Source organism: Leptosomus discolor, chromosome 3 (assembly GCF_034619465.1).
Source record: "Leptosomus discolor isolate bLepDis1 chromosome 3, bLepDis1.hap2, whole genome shotgun sequence".
Classification (NCBI taxonomy): domain Eukaryota; kingdom Metazoa; phylum Chordata; class Aves; order Leptosomiformes; family Leptosomidae; genus Leptosomus; species Leptosomus discolor.
Genome location: NC_141393.1, coordinates 37,759,170 through 37,774,799, shown reverse-complemented (window position 1 = coordinate 37,774,799; position 15,630 = coordinate 37,759,170).

The window sequence follows — 15,630 nt, the reverse complement described above, 5'->3', positions numbered from 1 at the left end:
AGAGGATCTCAAGTGTTTCACAGACACTGAACGAGCTGCTTGTAACACTTCCGATGACCTTTGCTTAGGAAGCTGCTATAGCTACTAGTTAAACCAAACGATGTGGAATTAAATCTTGTGTTTGAATTTGATATCTATCTGTGAAATGCCACCTTTCTGTACCTCAGTTTCCCCTTCTACAAACAGGGGGACACCCATGTTCTTCAGTGGAGCCTCAACACAGAAGTGCGAAATTTGCAGACACATGCACAAAGCTCCTCAGGGAGAAAATACCTACTGTCAAATTAAGTGAACAATCTTAATTTATGCACAGTAGCAAGCTGTGGTCATCACACACAGAAAAACTGACATCCCTGCATGGAAGAAGTCACACCTTCTCACCGGGACTCAGTGCTGAGATTCAGGAAGGACCTTAAGGATGTGCCGTGGACATCAGAGTGTCTTACAGACTTCCTACAGGGTTTTCCTCAGTGCTGGCCAAAAGTGCCTACAGGCATTAACAATTCCATGGCAAAGTCTTCCTTTTCTGTTTCCTAGTAATTTTATGGTAATTTTTCTTTTCAGGACTTCCTATTTACCTCTGAACAGTAGCTAGCCCCATCTCTAACTGATGCCATATGTATATTAATGCGTTTGTGTTTCTGGAAGCCACAGAACAGCTCTTTGGGCAATCTGTTTTTCTTGCAAATGCCCCAACACACAGAGCTCTGGCAGTTGCGGAGCTGTTACCACCTCACCTGCAGGGATTGCTTTTTCCTCAAAATTAAGAGGGAAACTGGACAAACCTGTCAAATAAATGATGTCAGAGAACAACACAAAATATTTCATGCGACAGTTTTATTGCTTCTACTATATAATTAGGAGTCTTAACAAGTTTGTACTTCTCTGATAGTTTTGGACGAGCCATGCCAAATGCTCTCTAGGAAGTCCCCGTGTAACACTCCAACCCGAGACAAGAGGGACAGGCCAGCCTCCCAGCATCGCTGCTCCTAAGCATCCTAGAGACAATTTCAAAACCCTAGTGCAAAGAACAGGGGACAGAAGGAATCAGATTTTCCATTTCGCCAAAATTCAGCTATTCTGATTATGTTTCCACACCAAAAATGGAACAAGAGCAAACATCTTGAGACTAATTTAAATTGAGGGGGGAAGGAAAAACTTTCATTTTCAGCTGATCGTAATATCCGGGTCCCTGACCTCTGGGCTTTACACACACCAGTAATTCACAAGGTTGCAGAAAAGTCACTGAAAGGACTACAGCCTGCCCCCACCTCCCCATTCTGCTCTGCAAACACTGGGCTGCTTCAGATCTATTCCTCCTTTCCTGCAATAAAGTTTTACTGAAATTAATGAGAAAAGATGTTTCAAAATATTTCGGTTTTGTCCAAAAAGGGGCATTTTTCAGTGAAAACCAGCTCGAATTTCAACAGCTCTTCCATCCCGCTCCCCCCCAGAGCCCGGAACACCTCCCAGCTGTGCCGGGGGCTGCCGAGCAAAACCCCCGCGACACCCCCCGCGCCCCCACCCCGGCTCTCGCCCCGAGGGGCTGCGGGAGGGCAGCGGAGCCCAGCCGACGGGGGCGGCGTCCCGGGGGACACCGCCCCGGGGGACGCCGTTCCCTCAGGCCCCACTCCCCGGGAGGGGGCGACACCCCGCGCCCAGGCCCCAGCCCCCGGCCCTGGTCCCGCCGCGCCGCCCCGGGGCCCCCCGCGGGGCCCGCCGGCAGGCAGGGAGGCCGGCACTCCGCCGCCCTTGCCGCTCTGGCACCGCCGCCCGCCTTTGTCTCCCTCAGGCCGGCGCCCGCCCGGCTTCCCCGCGCGACGCCCGCCCGGCGGGAAGCGCGGCCGCAGCCCGGCGGAGGCGGCACGGTCCTCCTGCCGCCAGAAAGCGAAACCAACGGCGCCGGGCGCCAGCCCCCGCCTTCTGCCCCGGGCAGCGCATCCCCCGCCACAGACTCTCGGCTGCCGGGAGGCCGCCGCGGGCGCCGCGCACCTACCGGCGGGGCGGGCGTGGGGGCGGCGGCGGGCCGCGGGCAGGTGCCGTTGCCGTGGCTCGCCGCCCCCCCCGCCTCCCGGCCCTGCCGCAGCTCGTCGCCTCACCGGTGTCCATGGGTGCCCTGCGGCCGGCGGCGGCGGGAGATGAAGTGTGCCAGTGACACTCGCTCGTAGTATGGATGCGGTTGCAATCTGCACATGCTCGCTTCCGACAGCCGGCCTGCCCCGCCACCTTCCCTTAACTCTTTCCCTACTGCCCCGCACTGCCTCCCCGGCGGCGGGGACGGCAGCGGCCCGGCCCCCGCCAGCCCCCCGCCCCGGGGCGCCCGCCCCGCGCCCTCCAACGGAGGTGCAGCCGGTCTGCCCGGCCCGCAGCCGGGGCGGGGGGGCCAGCCGGGTGGTTCCCCCAGAGGCCTGCTGGGACCAACGAGGGGGAGAGAGTCTAAATCCGGGGGGGGGGGGGGGGGGGGGGAGGTCTCATGGGGGGGGTGGGGCGGGGAGGGCGACGTGCCTCCCCCGGAGGGCCGGACCCTGCCGGCGTGGGTTGGCGTGTGCCGAGGTGTGTGGCGGGAACACCCTGCTCAAAAAGCTCCCAAAAAGCCTGGAGTGTTTGCTCTAGCTGGTCGCTTCTTGGCTGATGAGCTTACGATACGGGTTCTTCATATTTACTGTAATAAAGAAATCCGTAACAAAAACAAATAAAAAACCCCAGCAGCTGAGGGATAAAGCCCCCATACGCCTGTTGTTGAATCTGGACGCTGACAGGACGTCCCTGCAGTGCAGGAAATCAAACACAACCATCAAAGGAAATATTTGTCTGCAGTTTCGCTGTTAAAATAGTGAAACAACCTCTACGAGAAGTGTTTTTCCACCCAGAAGGATCCCTTCAGATTCAGAAAATTGCCCGAGGAAGAGAAGTAAGAAAATAAATTTAAAGTATAAATAGTAAAAGAAATTAAAATTGTTTCGCATTCTACATTAACTCTTCAGCAGCGTGAGAACACAGGGAAAAAAATGCTTTTCTCCAGGATTAGAAACAGGAGATTGCAATCCTGAACCAGAGTTCACGAGGAAACAAATGACCTCTGTGTACCTCTGGCTTCCCTCTGAAAGATGGAAGTAACAGCAGCTCTCTGCAGCGAGGATTAGCTAGCTAATGCCTCTGAAGTGCCCTGCAGCCTTCAGACAAAAGTGAGGGAGATTTTTAGTTTTGCTCCCGTACAGAGAGAGAAATCAAAGTGGTGTGGGGTAAAATGGTAACCTCAAGTGACACAAACTCAGAACTAGCAGCTGATCCTGAGCCCAGAGACCTGTGTTTAAGCAACGCCCTGCCTTTCCTAATTAGCTACCGACTTTGGGCTCTTCTCTGGTCTTCCCGGGCCTCTGATGCAGTTCACATTTTCTTTCTCACAGGCACCAGGTGTCCTGGTCTCCCCTGCCTTCTCCAGTACCAGAAATGATGAGCTAATGTTTTTAGCAGAATGAGGATGTTTTTACGACCTCTGTTTAATGACTCGGCATTTCTGATATCAATAATAAATGGTCCCAATGATGAGGCAACATTGGATCTGTGCAGGCCCTGAGGCAATTAACACGAAGGATTCTCAAGATGTCTGGCTACAGTGACTCTCAAAGGCAGGTATTCTCTTGAGAGGCTGCTCCTTCAGCCCCAAAACTGCAGGGCCAGCAGATGCTGCACACTCGAGAAACGCCGCGGCTTTGCATAGCTCTGCATAACCCAGGAGTGCCCGGGGTTACTGGCTGGCGTTCCCGTCAGCATCCCGCCCCCCCCCCCCCCCCCGGGAGTTCTGTGTGCAAACCGCTGTGGCTGCTCTGAGGATGCCACAATGCAGCAAACCAGCCTGTCACCGAGTCACCTGATTGCACAATCTCACTGCGAGAGCTGGAGTATCTGAAAGATGGAGCATTTTAAAGGGGAAATGGAGAATAATGCACAGCTAGCTCTACCTCAGCAACCGAGCTGTGCAAGCTAGGACAGTGCTGCATGTGCTGGTGACCTCAAGCTGGATGAAAAAGAAACTAAATTGTTTTATACATAATTCAACAGAGCTGAGAAGGAGAATACTGAGAAAGCTAAGGCATCTTTGATGTTCTAAGAAGCACCATTAAAATACGTATCCGATTAGGCAGCTACAGAGGACAGCAGCCTGATGCAGTGCTTATGTATTTATTGTGAAATAGCATCCTTTAGCAAGCACCGAGGACCGTGCTAGAGACATAGTCGAGAGAGAGCGTGAGAGAGATCGTTTCACAGTATGAGACAGCATGAACATTTCACAGCATGAGAGGAGAGAATGCCTTACAAGGAGCAGAGGAAAGGTCAAAGAGAAAGGAAGAAGAGAGCTAAGAGATACTCACCTACAAGAAGGAGAAATCAACATCCAGAGATGGACCGGAAAAAATGAGAAGCACATGTAGGGAATACATAAATCTGTATTCTCCTGTCTAGTCACAGCAAGCAGAGAGAGGAAGGAGGAGGTGAGGAGAAAGGAGAGGGCTCCCAGAATGAGAAGGGAGGAAGGAGGAGGCAGTGAGGCAGGGGTGAGGGGAATGAAGAGGAATGCTGTACTGTGCTGAGGGGACAGGCAGGAGGGAGAAATGTCAGAGCGAGCACCTGGTGGTGGTGCTGTACACCTGAGGGCTTGTTCGGCTCTCCCCAGCTGCATTAGCTGGTCTAGAATTGCTGTTATTTTCCTGTCCAGCTTCGTTTCTTTCAGCCTGAGCTAGTAATGGAAGAGAAAAAAAAAACAATGGAGTTGAGATTATAATGTGGTGAAAGTCGGAGTAGGATGAACCTCGGGGACAAAGGAGAGAGGATTTCTGGAAATGATCTTTTGTCAGGCATTCACCAAGGCCTGGTGCCAGCAGCGAGCACCATTCTCTCAGAGCACCCAGGCTTGTATGCGGGAAGCTGGCTCCAAGGTGGAAAGAGTTTGTGGTGACCCAAGTGTGCTCTAGCCCCTCTGCAGCTGATCTTGTTAATGATCTCATGATCCTGTCATGCATGTGTTGCCTTTATCTGCAGTAACACAGATCATATATAACACCTGATCTTTTTCCTCTATATGTGTGCCCAAAGCCAGCTCAAATGTCTGATGCTCTGCACCATCCTGTCTGGTTCTAGGAGGGTTTATTTATTCGGGTGCAGCATCACACCTGACTGTATGGAAACATCTTGGAAAGTAGCATAACCATATTTGCTTGCTACTATACTCTTGTATCTGGGCACACTAAGGAGTGCAGTGCAGCAATACCCAAGCTGGTTCCTCACTCATCCATTTTGTGTCTGTCAGAGCTTATTCCCTCACCGTAATTTTATTTATGGTGCAATTGTTACACTGAAAAAAGAGTGACTTATTTCTTCAGGAACTCTTTAATGTGGTCATTACTGTGCTATCTGAGTGCATTACAAATACTGCTGCCAGTGCAGTCGTTCCCAGTGAGGTAGGATCTCACCCGGCAGACTGGGGTCTGAAGCTCGGACACGTTACAGTTAAAAGAAATCATAAATTTGAGATTCGTAGCATTTCTTTTTCCACAGAGAATTTAGTTTTTTATGGCTCCTTGTATTTATATTCCAGTTGTGGATGCTCATCCATTTCCCCTCCTTGGGGAGGTTTGGCTTTTTCTCTCCTATTTGCCTGAAGAGGTCCTGCAACTGGGAATTGGGAATTTCATCTCCGTGGGTGTATAGAATAGAAAGGAGATGCTTGGCGTTTATTTAATAAACTGCTCACAGATGTATATCCAAAACGCAGGCTTCTCAGGAAACTGAGGAACAAAGAGCAACCTTGAAATTAATATTTTTTTTCCTGAGGTGGCCCCCAGACACTGTGCTGACAAATGTTCTTCAGATCCATGAAGTACGAAGTGCATTTTGAAGAACACCACAAATCACATGCTGTCTCAGATCTTGCATAGCTTGCATAGAAGCTTGCATAGATTTTTGTGCAATAACATGGAAATTGCTTCCTTTGTCTCCTTTTTGGTGAGGGCAGAAAAAAATACAAGCCATGGGTTTTCACTGCCTTCATTCATTCAGTGAGTTTATTGAAGGAAACGTGCAGGAAATTTTCAAACATGATTCCTTCAAGCTGGAGAAGACTCCCTGGTCTGATGAGTTCCTCTCTTCTTTCTTTTGCTTGTAGCAGGGGCATTTTTTCCCCCTGCAGGCTCTACCAAAATACACTTGGGTTCTTTTTATGGCTTCAGATACTAATGCCATATTCATCACAAAGTACTTGATTCACAAAGGGACTGAGGCAGGAGGTAGGTTCATGCAGGTCCTTAACGTATCTCTGCCCAAAATTGAAGCCCTCTAAACATTTGTTCATTTAACCATGCATGTGCCAGTCTCTGCCAGTAAGGTGCTGTCCTTGGGATCAGCCTCAAAACGTTAAAGGCTGGGCAGCAATCCCCAAGGTACTCAGAGCTACTTTTGAAAACTCTGGCCTTTCTTTCTGGGATTGGTGAAATAGTTCCCTTACTCAGAGCATATTCTTTCCTCTAGATATGAATTGTAATAGCAGAGTTTGCATGAGTATTTATCTGTGCGCTATCTGCTTTCCTTCAAGATGTTTTTCTGTGATAGATACCTGCCATACCTTACGCCTTGGTGAGAGCTTGGCTCTGAAACTAAACATGGCAGATAGGAAACATTTACACCTAAGAGATGCTACTAAAGTGCAGCAAAGTCTCTCTTGCTGTCAGGGTAGTCTGTTTAGGAAAGCCCTGTCCAGGGGTGTTCCTGTTCAAGGAATGAGAAGGAATGTTAGCAAGACATTTTCACGCTGAGATTTTGATCTTCCTCTGCGATGTTGTCCAGGGACCATCTCTTTGGACTAACAGATAAATTGCTCAGCAGAGCGCTAGCAGAGCACTACCTCCTGCCACCTTTGCCTTCATGTGGATAGATGCCAGATGGGTCCTTCAGAACAGACCAGCCTGAGACTTTTTGTAGAACAAGCAGCAGGCAAGGTTTACCAGAGGTGTGACTGATGTCTGACTAAATAAGCCTATATTTGCTTGAATTTTAATAAAAATAAATAAAAGAACCTCTCATAGCTTTTATTCCAGATTCAGAGGCAGAAGAAAAGCAAATACCATATATGTGGAAATTACAGATCCTGAAGTGTTTGGAGGCAACTCTGTTTTCTGTTGTTTTGCTAGGTTTAACAAAATGCAAACGTTGGAGGGGCAAGCCACCCTACAAACCTGAACATGTGCAATCCAACTCGATCGAACAATCTATTTTTTGGAGAAGTGCTGCCCGTTAAAACTGCCAGAAGTCTGAAGCCCTGGAGACTTGTGTTGTGTTCACAGACATGCTTCAGGCTCTCTCAATGCCCTCAAATCCACCTCTCTGTTTTTCTGTTTCCCCAGTGTAAAAGAGGGAACACATAGAAAACACAGTAGAAAGCAGCATAAGCAAAAAGGTGTTACATTTGAAGGGTTTCTAGAATGCCAAACAACACAGTGCTAGCACTCTACTGACATATCTTGTAACTCTGAGCTAGCTACAAAACTGAGACAGAGAAGACAGAAGGCACATGATTTACCTAAAATGCTTTTGAATGTCAGTATCAGAGATGGGATAGTTATAGTAAATAAGTCTATTTCATATAGTGTCTCTGGTACATATTATACTGCAAAATATAACTGAGAGTCTAAATATTTCTGGAGCTGTAGTTTTTATTTATAAAACACAACATGTATGCAAAGTGCTCTGCACACCAGTAAAATGACAAGTGTCTGCTCCAAGTCACTTACAATATAATTCTCAAATATTAGTCAAGTAGTGATAGTAAACCAGGGGGAGGAGGGGAATGGATGAGGGAAAATGATGGAAAAGACAAGGGTTACAACATGAAAAAAGATAAATGAAGAAGGTTGGGAGCAATTAAATAGTATGAATGAAATTGAAAAATATGTTCCTCTGAGATTTGAAATGATGTGGAAAGTGGATGAGTCAAAGGAATACATAAAAGCGATTCAGAGCTAAAAATCACAGTTTGACTGCCTAATTCCATGTATCAAATATTCACAATGAGCTGCTCGAGAACATTCCACAGGCCATGAGCTTTTTGAATAACAAAAACATCTGAGACAAACAAAAGCTGTTCACAGTGCTGAAACAGCCAGAGAAGTGGCTAAACCTGTCAGATAAGCTGTCTACTGTAACTACAAGTTCTCTACCTTGCTCTCCTTTCTTTATTCCCTGAATTCCCCCTCAAGTTTCAATAGTGATGAGATTCTTCAGTTTCTTTCTTAAACTAGTAGAACCCATGCTTTGCCCTAGAGCCATGGAGGCCTCCAAAGTGCTTTGGGATTATATAGGATGAAAGTTCTCATGGGCTCAACTCTTAAAGGCATTGAAGCACCCAGGTATGCAAGGTTACTACTACAGGGATTCTCAAGATCAAATTAGCAGCAATTCATGCCTATTCATTTTGGTGATCCAAATACCAAGTATCGCTTTGGCAACAGAGGTTCTCATATTCAAGCATCGAAATGCTGTTAAAAACATTGCTTCCTATGGTGAAGTTGTGCAGGTTTTTTTTTTTAACTTTTCTGGGTAAGAACCTGGTTTTGGCATCTCCACTTCCATTCATGTCTTCCAAAAATATTTTGGCTGGTTTTGTGTATGATGTGCACATGAAGCCAGGTTACTTACTTACTTACCATAGGTGCACATCACAGCCAAAGAAAGAAGTTTCTAGACAGAGGAACAGTGGGGAAAGGAGAGAGCAACTTAACTTACATTTGCAGTGTATTATGCCGGTCCAATTGGCAAAGTGACCATCTGCTGGAGTATCTAAAGAGAGAAAATGAATCATGGACTTCTACAGTCCTCTGGTTTCTTTCATTAGTTCTCTTGACAAACTTAATTCATCTGGTTATCATTAAATGGCAGCACTTAAAGGGCAGAACAGAGGGAAAGTTGCATGTTTAGCTACTGCTATTGACATAATCATAATAATTAATAAATGTATCTCTCTCCTACAGCATAATGGATCTCCGAGATCACTACCACCTAGAATGACCTCTTAGATATCATAGACCATTAATTTTCATGGATATATTCCAGTATTAAATGCTGTAAGTCATGCTTGGCAATTTGTAGTTGGCTGTAGGCCGATAAGAAAAATGTCTAGTCTTGGTATGAAGACATAAGGAGATGAAGAATTCCCCACATTAGCTTGTTCTAGTGGTTAATCATTTTCTGTGTCTCATTCTTCACTTGAATTTGTCTGGCTTTATAATTCCTGCACTCAGTCCTCAGTATGACTTAGTCTGCTCAGAGCCCTTTCCTGCTAGTGTTTTATGTCTCCAACAGTACCAATTCATTAATCAAGCCATAAATCAAGTCATCTGCTTTTCAGTAAGTCAGACAGGTTGAGCACTGTAAATCTTCTACAATAAGCCATTCTCTTTGGATCGTGAAGAATTACCAAGCTTCTTTTGCACCTTCCCCAGCTTTTCAACAACCTTTGGAAACAAATATCCTGCATATGATTAGTCTCATGAGTACCACAAAGGGAAGAAAAGCAACCTGGTATTTCTACTCACTATTCCCATGTTTATGCATTCAAGGATTGATTTCACCCTTTTTGCCACACTATCTCACTGGAGTGAAACCTCTCCGTACTCTGACAACCCTGATCCTTCTCAGAGCGCTGCTTTCCACAGTAGAGTTTCTGATTACTCATCTCCTAATCTCCTATCTGGTTCCCACATGCATAACTTTGCATTTGGCTGTAGTAAAAGGCTTTTTACTTGAACGTGTCTGATCTGCTAGGTGATCCAGCCTGCTCTATATAAATGCTTTCCCCTCATCATTGCCATTCCACCAGGCTACCTAATACCTGCATATTTTATCAGCAATGAGTTTGTGTTTACTTCTAGGGCAATGATGAGAATATTGAATAGCACTGAATATCAAATTTGTCTTAATACTACTTCCACGGCTTTTGCAAAGCACAGGTGACATGGCTTTATTCTGTTGTGCTGTGCCCAGCAGACAAACTTGGCTGGGCTATTTTCCCTATGCTTCAACCATCCTGCAACCTACGTTCCTCTCGGTGAATGGGAGTCATCCAGGTACAAAGGTCGAGCGCTGCCCATGATCTGAATGCTGTACGTGAAGAAGTATTCAGTGAGAAAACAACTTAAGAAATAAAGTCAAGCAGAAGTCACATACCGTACATATATACATTTCTATCCAGTGAGGACTCTCTGTTGGTCACTATTATCTCTTCATGTGTCCTGGTTTGGCTGGGACAGAATCACAGCCCAGCCATGCCAGGCTGGCCGTTAGCAGTTTGGAGCCAGCCAGGGCAGCTGACTTGCGTTAGCTATAGGTGTAGCCCATCCCATAATGTCATGGGCATTATAAAGGGGGAAGGTTTGCTGAGAAAGGGGATGATTTTCATTCCTCCTCTCCCCTCCTGGTCATACATTCTAGGTTGAGTATAACTTTTTGTACTTTATTTGTTTTGCTGTTCCATTAAATTTGTCTTTGCTTCAACCTTTGGATCTCTTCTCCGTTTTGTGATTCCCCTTCTCAACTGGGGAGGGGTCATCAGCTGATAGAATAACTGCCATAGCTTAGCCCTGGTATGGGTTAAACATAGACATCATGGAACCACAGAAGGTAGGGCCAGAAAGTACTTTAAGAGCATCTCTAGTCATCTTCCTGCTCATGGCAGGGATGTTTAAATTATTTTTGACTTTTTTTCAAGATTATTTTGATGCTGGAAAATATATCCCTAGCCTTTTCTTATTTTTTGTCAGAGGATTCTCTATCAGTTAATATTTTCTTCCTGAACTGCTGTTAGCCTTGCTGGTGCATATCTACTTGGATTATTGACTTTGTCATTTTTTAATATTGGTATAGAACATACGCTCCTCTAGTATTTTGATATTTCCTCACTATTACAGTATTTATGAAATATCAATATCAGCAGGCTAGAGATCAGTTAAATAAAGTCTATTAATATTCCCCTGTAAGCTATCCAGACCTGCTGATTTTTAAAATATTTACCGCCAGTACATACTTTACATTCTTTCTGGTCACTAATGGAGTGGAAAATTTTTCATCAGCCCATGTAATATAAATGCATCATCTTTCTTCTTTCCAAATGCAGAACAGAAATATTTATTGAATATTTGTCTCTTCTGCAATATTGTCATTTCATCATCTGCATCAAGAAGCAGCATGTACCCTTGTTGAGAGTTCTGTTGTTCTTAATATACTTTTAACTCATTTTATTGTCTTAAGGCCTGCCAGCCAATTTTTTTCCTCTGCTGTTTTTTCTCTATTTTTATATTGTATAAATTCTGATTTATATTGATTGTTAGATATTTCCCACTTTATCCATTTGCTATGTAGGCTTTTTATTTTCTATCTATGCCTTCACTGCATACATTGACCCAGGATGGTACTTTAAACAACTTTTTTTTTCTCTAGTATGCTTATAAAATTGAGACCTTTTTTAATCCAGTGACTCTTAAACAGCTTCCACTTATCTTCCATATTTTTCTGTCTGAGCCTCTCTTCTTCAGCTTTATTGTGTCTTGACTTGTTCTCTGATCTGATTCAATGGTCTCTGACAGACTCTTCTTCCCCAATGGTATCTTATGCTTTGTCATTGTTTAGTACATTGAGCCACTATGCATTAAAGCACCTGTGGATCTGAGTTGCTAATAATTCCAAAATACTCAATGGTTGTCCTTAAGAGAGAGGATATCCACCTTATGTTGTCTCCTTCTCATACTCCTCTTTTACTTGTTCTCTTGTTGGAGAAAAACTAAACCAAAAAATTTTACTGTATATTATTGCAGCAGGTTTCAGAATGCTGGGTAAATTCATTTTCTTAACAGTATCTCTGATTTTTGTGCTGCCACCTCTACTCTTAGCAACAGTATATAAACAGCTGAAGAATTCCTCCTTTCTTTGATCTTTGTGGCATTGGTTCAATTTGTCCATAAGGCTGAGTTCCACCAGAAATAGGGTCCTTTTGCATTGTTCATTGAACATCTTCACAAATATTTCACTGTTACCTTATTTTCATGTCGCTTTCAGAATGCATTACATATGAATATTTTTCCCATTCAGGTGGGTAGCCTCACGCACAGAGAAGTTTGCAGTTCATCACATAGGACTGAAGATCATACCCAGAAGGCTGGGTGAGCAGCCACCTAACCTCATCATTTTTCAGCTGCTATTTACATGCATATGATGAACACATTGAAGTGACATACAAGGAGATTACTGCACTCTTTAAAAAAGTAACTTTTCCTTTCCTTCCTTTCCTTTTGAGCCTTGTCACTGTCCTGGTAGCAGTCCCTCAACAAACGCATGATCACAACAAATGCCAGTGGGTCAGGTGGGGTAGGAGCCAAATGGACACAAATCTTTCTGATGGCTGAGTCACATGAAAAACACTGCCTGTCTCTACAGATACACTGAATAAATAATGACTTCATCAAATATTCATCTGTATTTTATACAGCAAAGCTCCCCATCAGTGGGCATCACCTCAGCATAGACTACATAGGGATGGCCATGATACCATATAAAGAATAAGTTTCCATTTTGGAAAGTTATTAAGGAGACTTTTTATGAAGAATTTCATGAGATTAAGTACATAACCCTGAGGAATGTTTAGTTCATTACATGTGCAAAAGAAATGAGACTTTCTGTCATACTGTGATCTATATTTAGCAGATAATTCACACTGACTATAAATGCCAGCTTAGCAATATCCAGCCCAGTGAACTTTAAAACCATAATTTATAGGACTTTCTATATAGAAGAGACTAGAAATTAGGCTCTATATACCAAATAATCCCAATCAGTCTGCAAGACTTCCAGTTACAACTAGTATAACTGATGCTGGTAGTGAGGAATCAAGCACAAAAATAGATCAAGTGAGCCACAACTTGTGCAAAGGTCCTGCTGCACCTTTCAACTCCCCATCTGCACTATTAGTTGTAACTCTTCATCTATGGACTGATCCAGTTGTTAACAGTGCTGCAAACATGGAGGGTTGCCCTGATTTCTTAATGGGATACCCTTATACCTACATACCAGTAACTTCATTCTGCATTAGCTATTCTCTGCCCACAGGAATATTGTGATCCTTTGTTTTCCATTTGCTGTAATTCCCTATTTGCTCAGTTGTGAGAGGTGGACACTCCTGGATGATGGTGCACTCCATCCTAAGGAGATGGAACAAGTTCCACCGATGATAGATGGAGCCAGATGAGTAGTTCAGGCCCATTTCTTGACTTCTGTGTAGCTGAAGTCAGGCAAAATAACCCCAGATTGATGGTCAAACTAGGTACTTTGTTTCATAACACCCTGACTAGCTACATGAGACAGATCCTAAACTGGTCAAATGAGAGTCAGAAAGAAGCCCAAATTAGGCTCTGATGCATAAGTAAATATCACTCCTTTCATAATTTGACCTCTATCACACCTATACCATCAAATGCTTTCAGAAGATTTTTTTCATAGTTGTCTTTGCAAATGGGAACTAAATTCCCTCTTTTATATCCTTCCAAAGGAAAAATACAAGTTAATAGAAGGGGAATTTGAGAGTAAAAGTGCCAGTACTGAATTTTGCTTCTTCAGAAAAAAGGTAGCCATATTTGCTTTTTGATTCAAAGCCATTCAAAATTTTGTTGTAACATTGGGCATGCTATTAGGGAGAAATATTCTATCATAGTTCAACACAACAAAGATGATATCAGCTTATAAAATCCTTTTGGAGTCAGCTACATTTTCAGTAGGCTTTTTTCTTAGGGGATATCTATACTAATACAAGCAATTAAAGGTTCTTTATTAGCCAGTCTCAGAAGTACAAACAACCATCAATTGATGTTCTTCTCAACCCCCTACTAAGACCAGAAAACAAAGAAGTAGTAAACCTTCCACAAATAAGCTGTTTCTCTAGCATCATCCCAGACATGAACCACCACTACGAACTATATTGCACTGACTATAAAACATTTGTGCTCATAATTCTGTGAACATTTAGCTGTTACTTATCTGCAAACATCACTGCAGCACAAATAAAACTTGGATAAGCTAGGAATTCACAAGCCCTGCTTCTATGGTCAGACTATGTTGTCCCTCACTTCTCCCTTACACTACAACAGGTCCATTACTTTTCTCTCCCTCCCAATTTTTACGTTCCCTGTATCCTCATGATCAGGATAAGGAAAAACAACCAAAGTTCATTGCCAGGGGGGCAGCTCAGCAGTCAAGTTAACACCTTCTGGCAGAGCAACTTCACTAGACTTGTGACAATATTTTACTTTTTTTTTTAAGGGCATTTTTGGTGTAGCAGAACATCTTCTGGATGTCCCAAGAAGCTAGGTTTACAGAAGTAAACTTAGAAATGTCTAAAACTGATGGGCAAACAACTAGTGAAATATGCAAGTAGATGAGTTGATGTCCAATGCTGCCCCACCTGCTGACAGCTGTCCTGTAACCCCAGCTGGCGATTCCTAGGCACAGATGTTGCTGGGCAGTTCTTGTGTCCATTTATTGTGATCCATGAATATTGATGCTGTGACACCCAATTCCTTTCTTTCCAAGAGAGGAAAAAATAGTGCTGACATGTCCCCTGAGGCTGGCGGATAGTCGTACAAAAAGTAGGGCAACTGGATATGCCCAGAGGAGTTGTGCACAAGCAAATCAGGCATCCCCAGGGAACGATCCACCCAGTAGCCCTGTATTTCGCTGTTTGTGTTGATCTCCTCCCACCTGCTGGATGACAGAGGAAGAGAAAATAATCTGCAGAAAGTTCTACAGCGTCAGAACAGCTCCTCTGCAACTTTTATCCATGTTGATATCTGGGTATCCAAAGGTAATAATTTGAAAAAAGTACAGGTTACCAGGCTGAGTAATAAGTTCAAACTCTGTCACTGATGGAAGCTAATACAGGTCTCTCTGTGACATTGAATAATTTCCAGCAATCTTATCTGGAAGTAACCTGCACCAGCTAGCCCTTATTCAGACCCCAGAGCTGGCTAAGCACACAGTCTTTTAGCTCTATCATCTGAGACGAATGTAATAGCTCTGCAGAGCTGTCTGTCATCCACGCAGAGCAGGAGGTCAAGGGGTGCACTGATGTATACTTCAAACTTGCACCTTGTGTGCCATTGAGTTTCAAAGACCAAAACATGCTGGAACTATCTCAACAAATTTCAGTCCCTTCCACCAGGGCTTTATGGGCACTGGGATCTGAAAAATGAAGCTTTGCTGGATATTATATTTCAGGACCAAGACCAATCCAATTTACAGCGGCTCCAATATCCACTCAAACTTGCAGTCTTAGGTTTATCTCAGCAAAGCTTTTTTTTCAGATTGCTTTATACTTACCTACAGTGGTTGGAATGTGTCATATGATAGTGGAGTTTTGCCTTTAAAATAGGCACCAAACCCATTTCAAGAAGGGGTTCTTTTGTTCACTTTAAAGACTTCTTTTAAAGAATGTGAACACGATGGTTGCACAACTTCACAATGTACAGAAAATGATGGAATTTTATATAACCACAAAATATTAGAACTCAAAGCAAATACACCTATTTTGGGTCATCACAT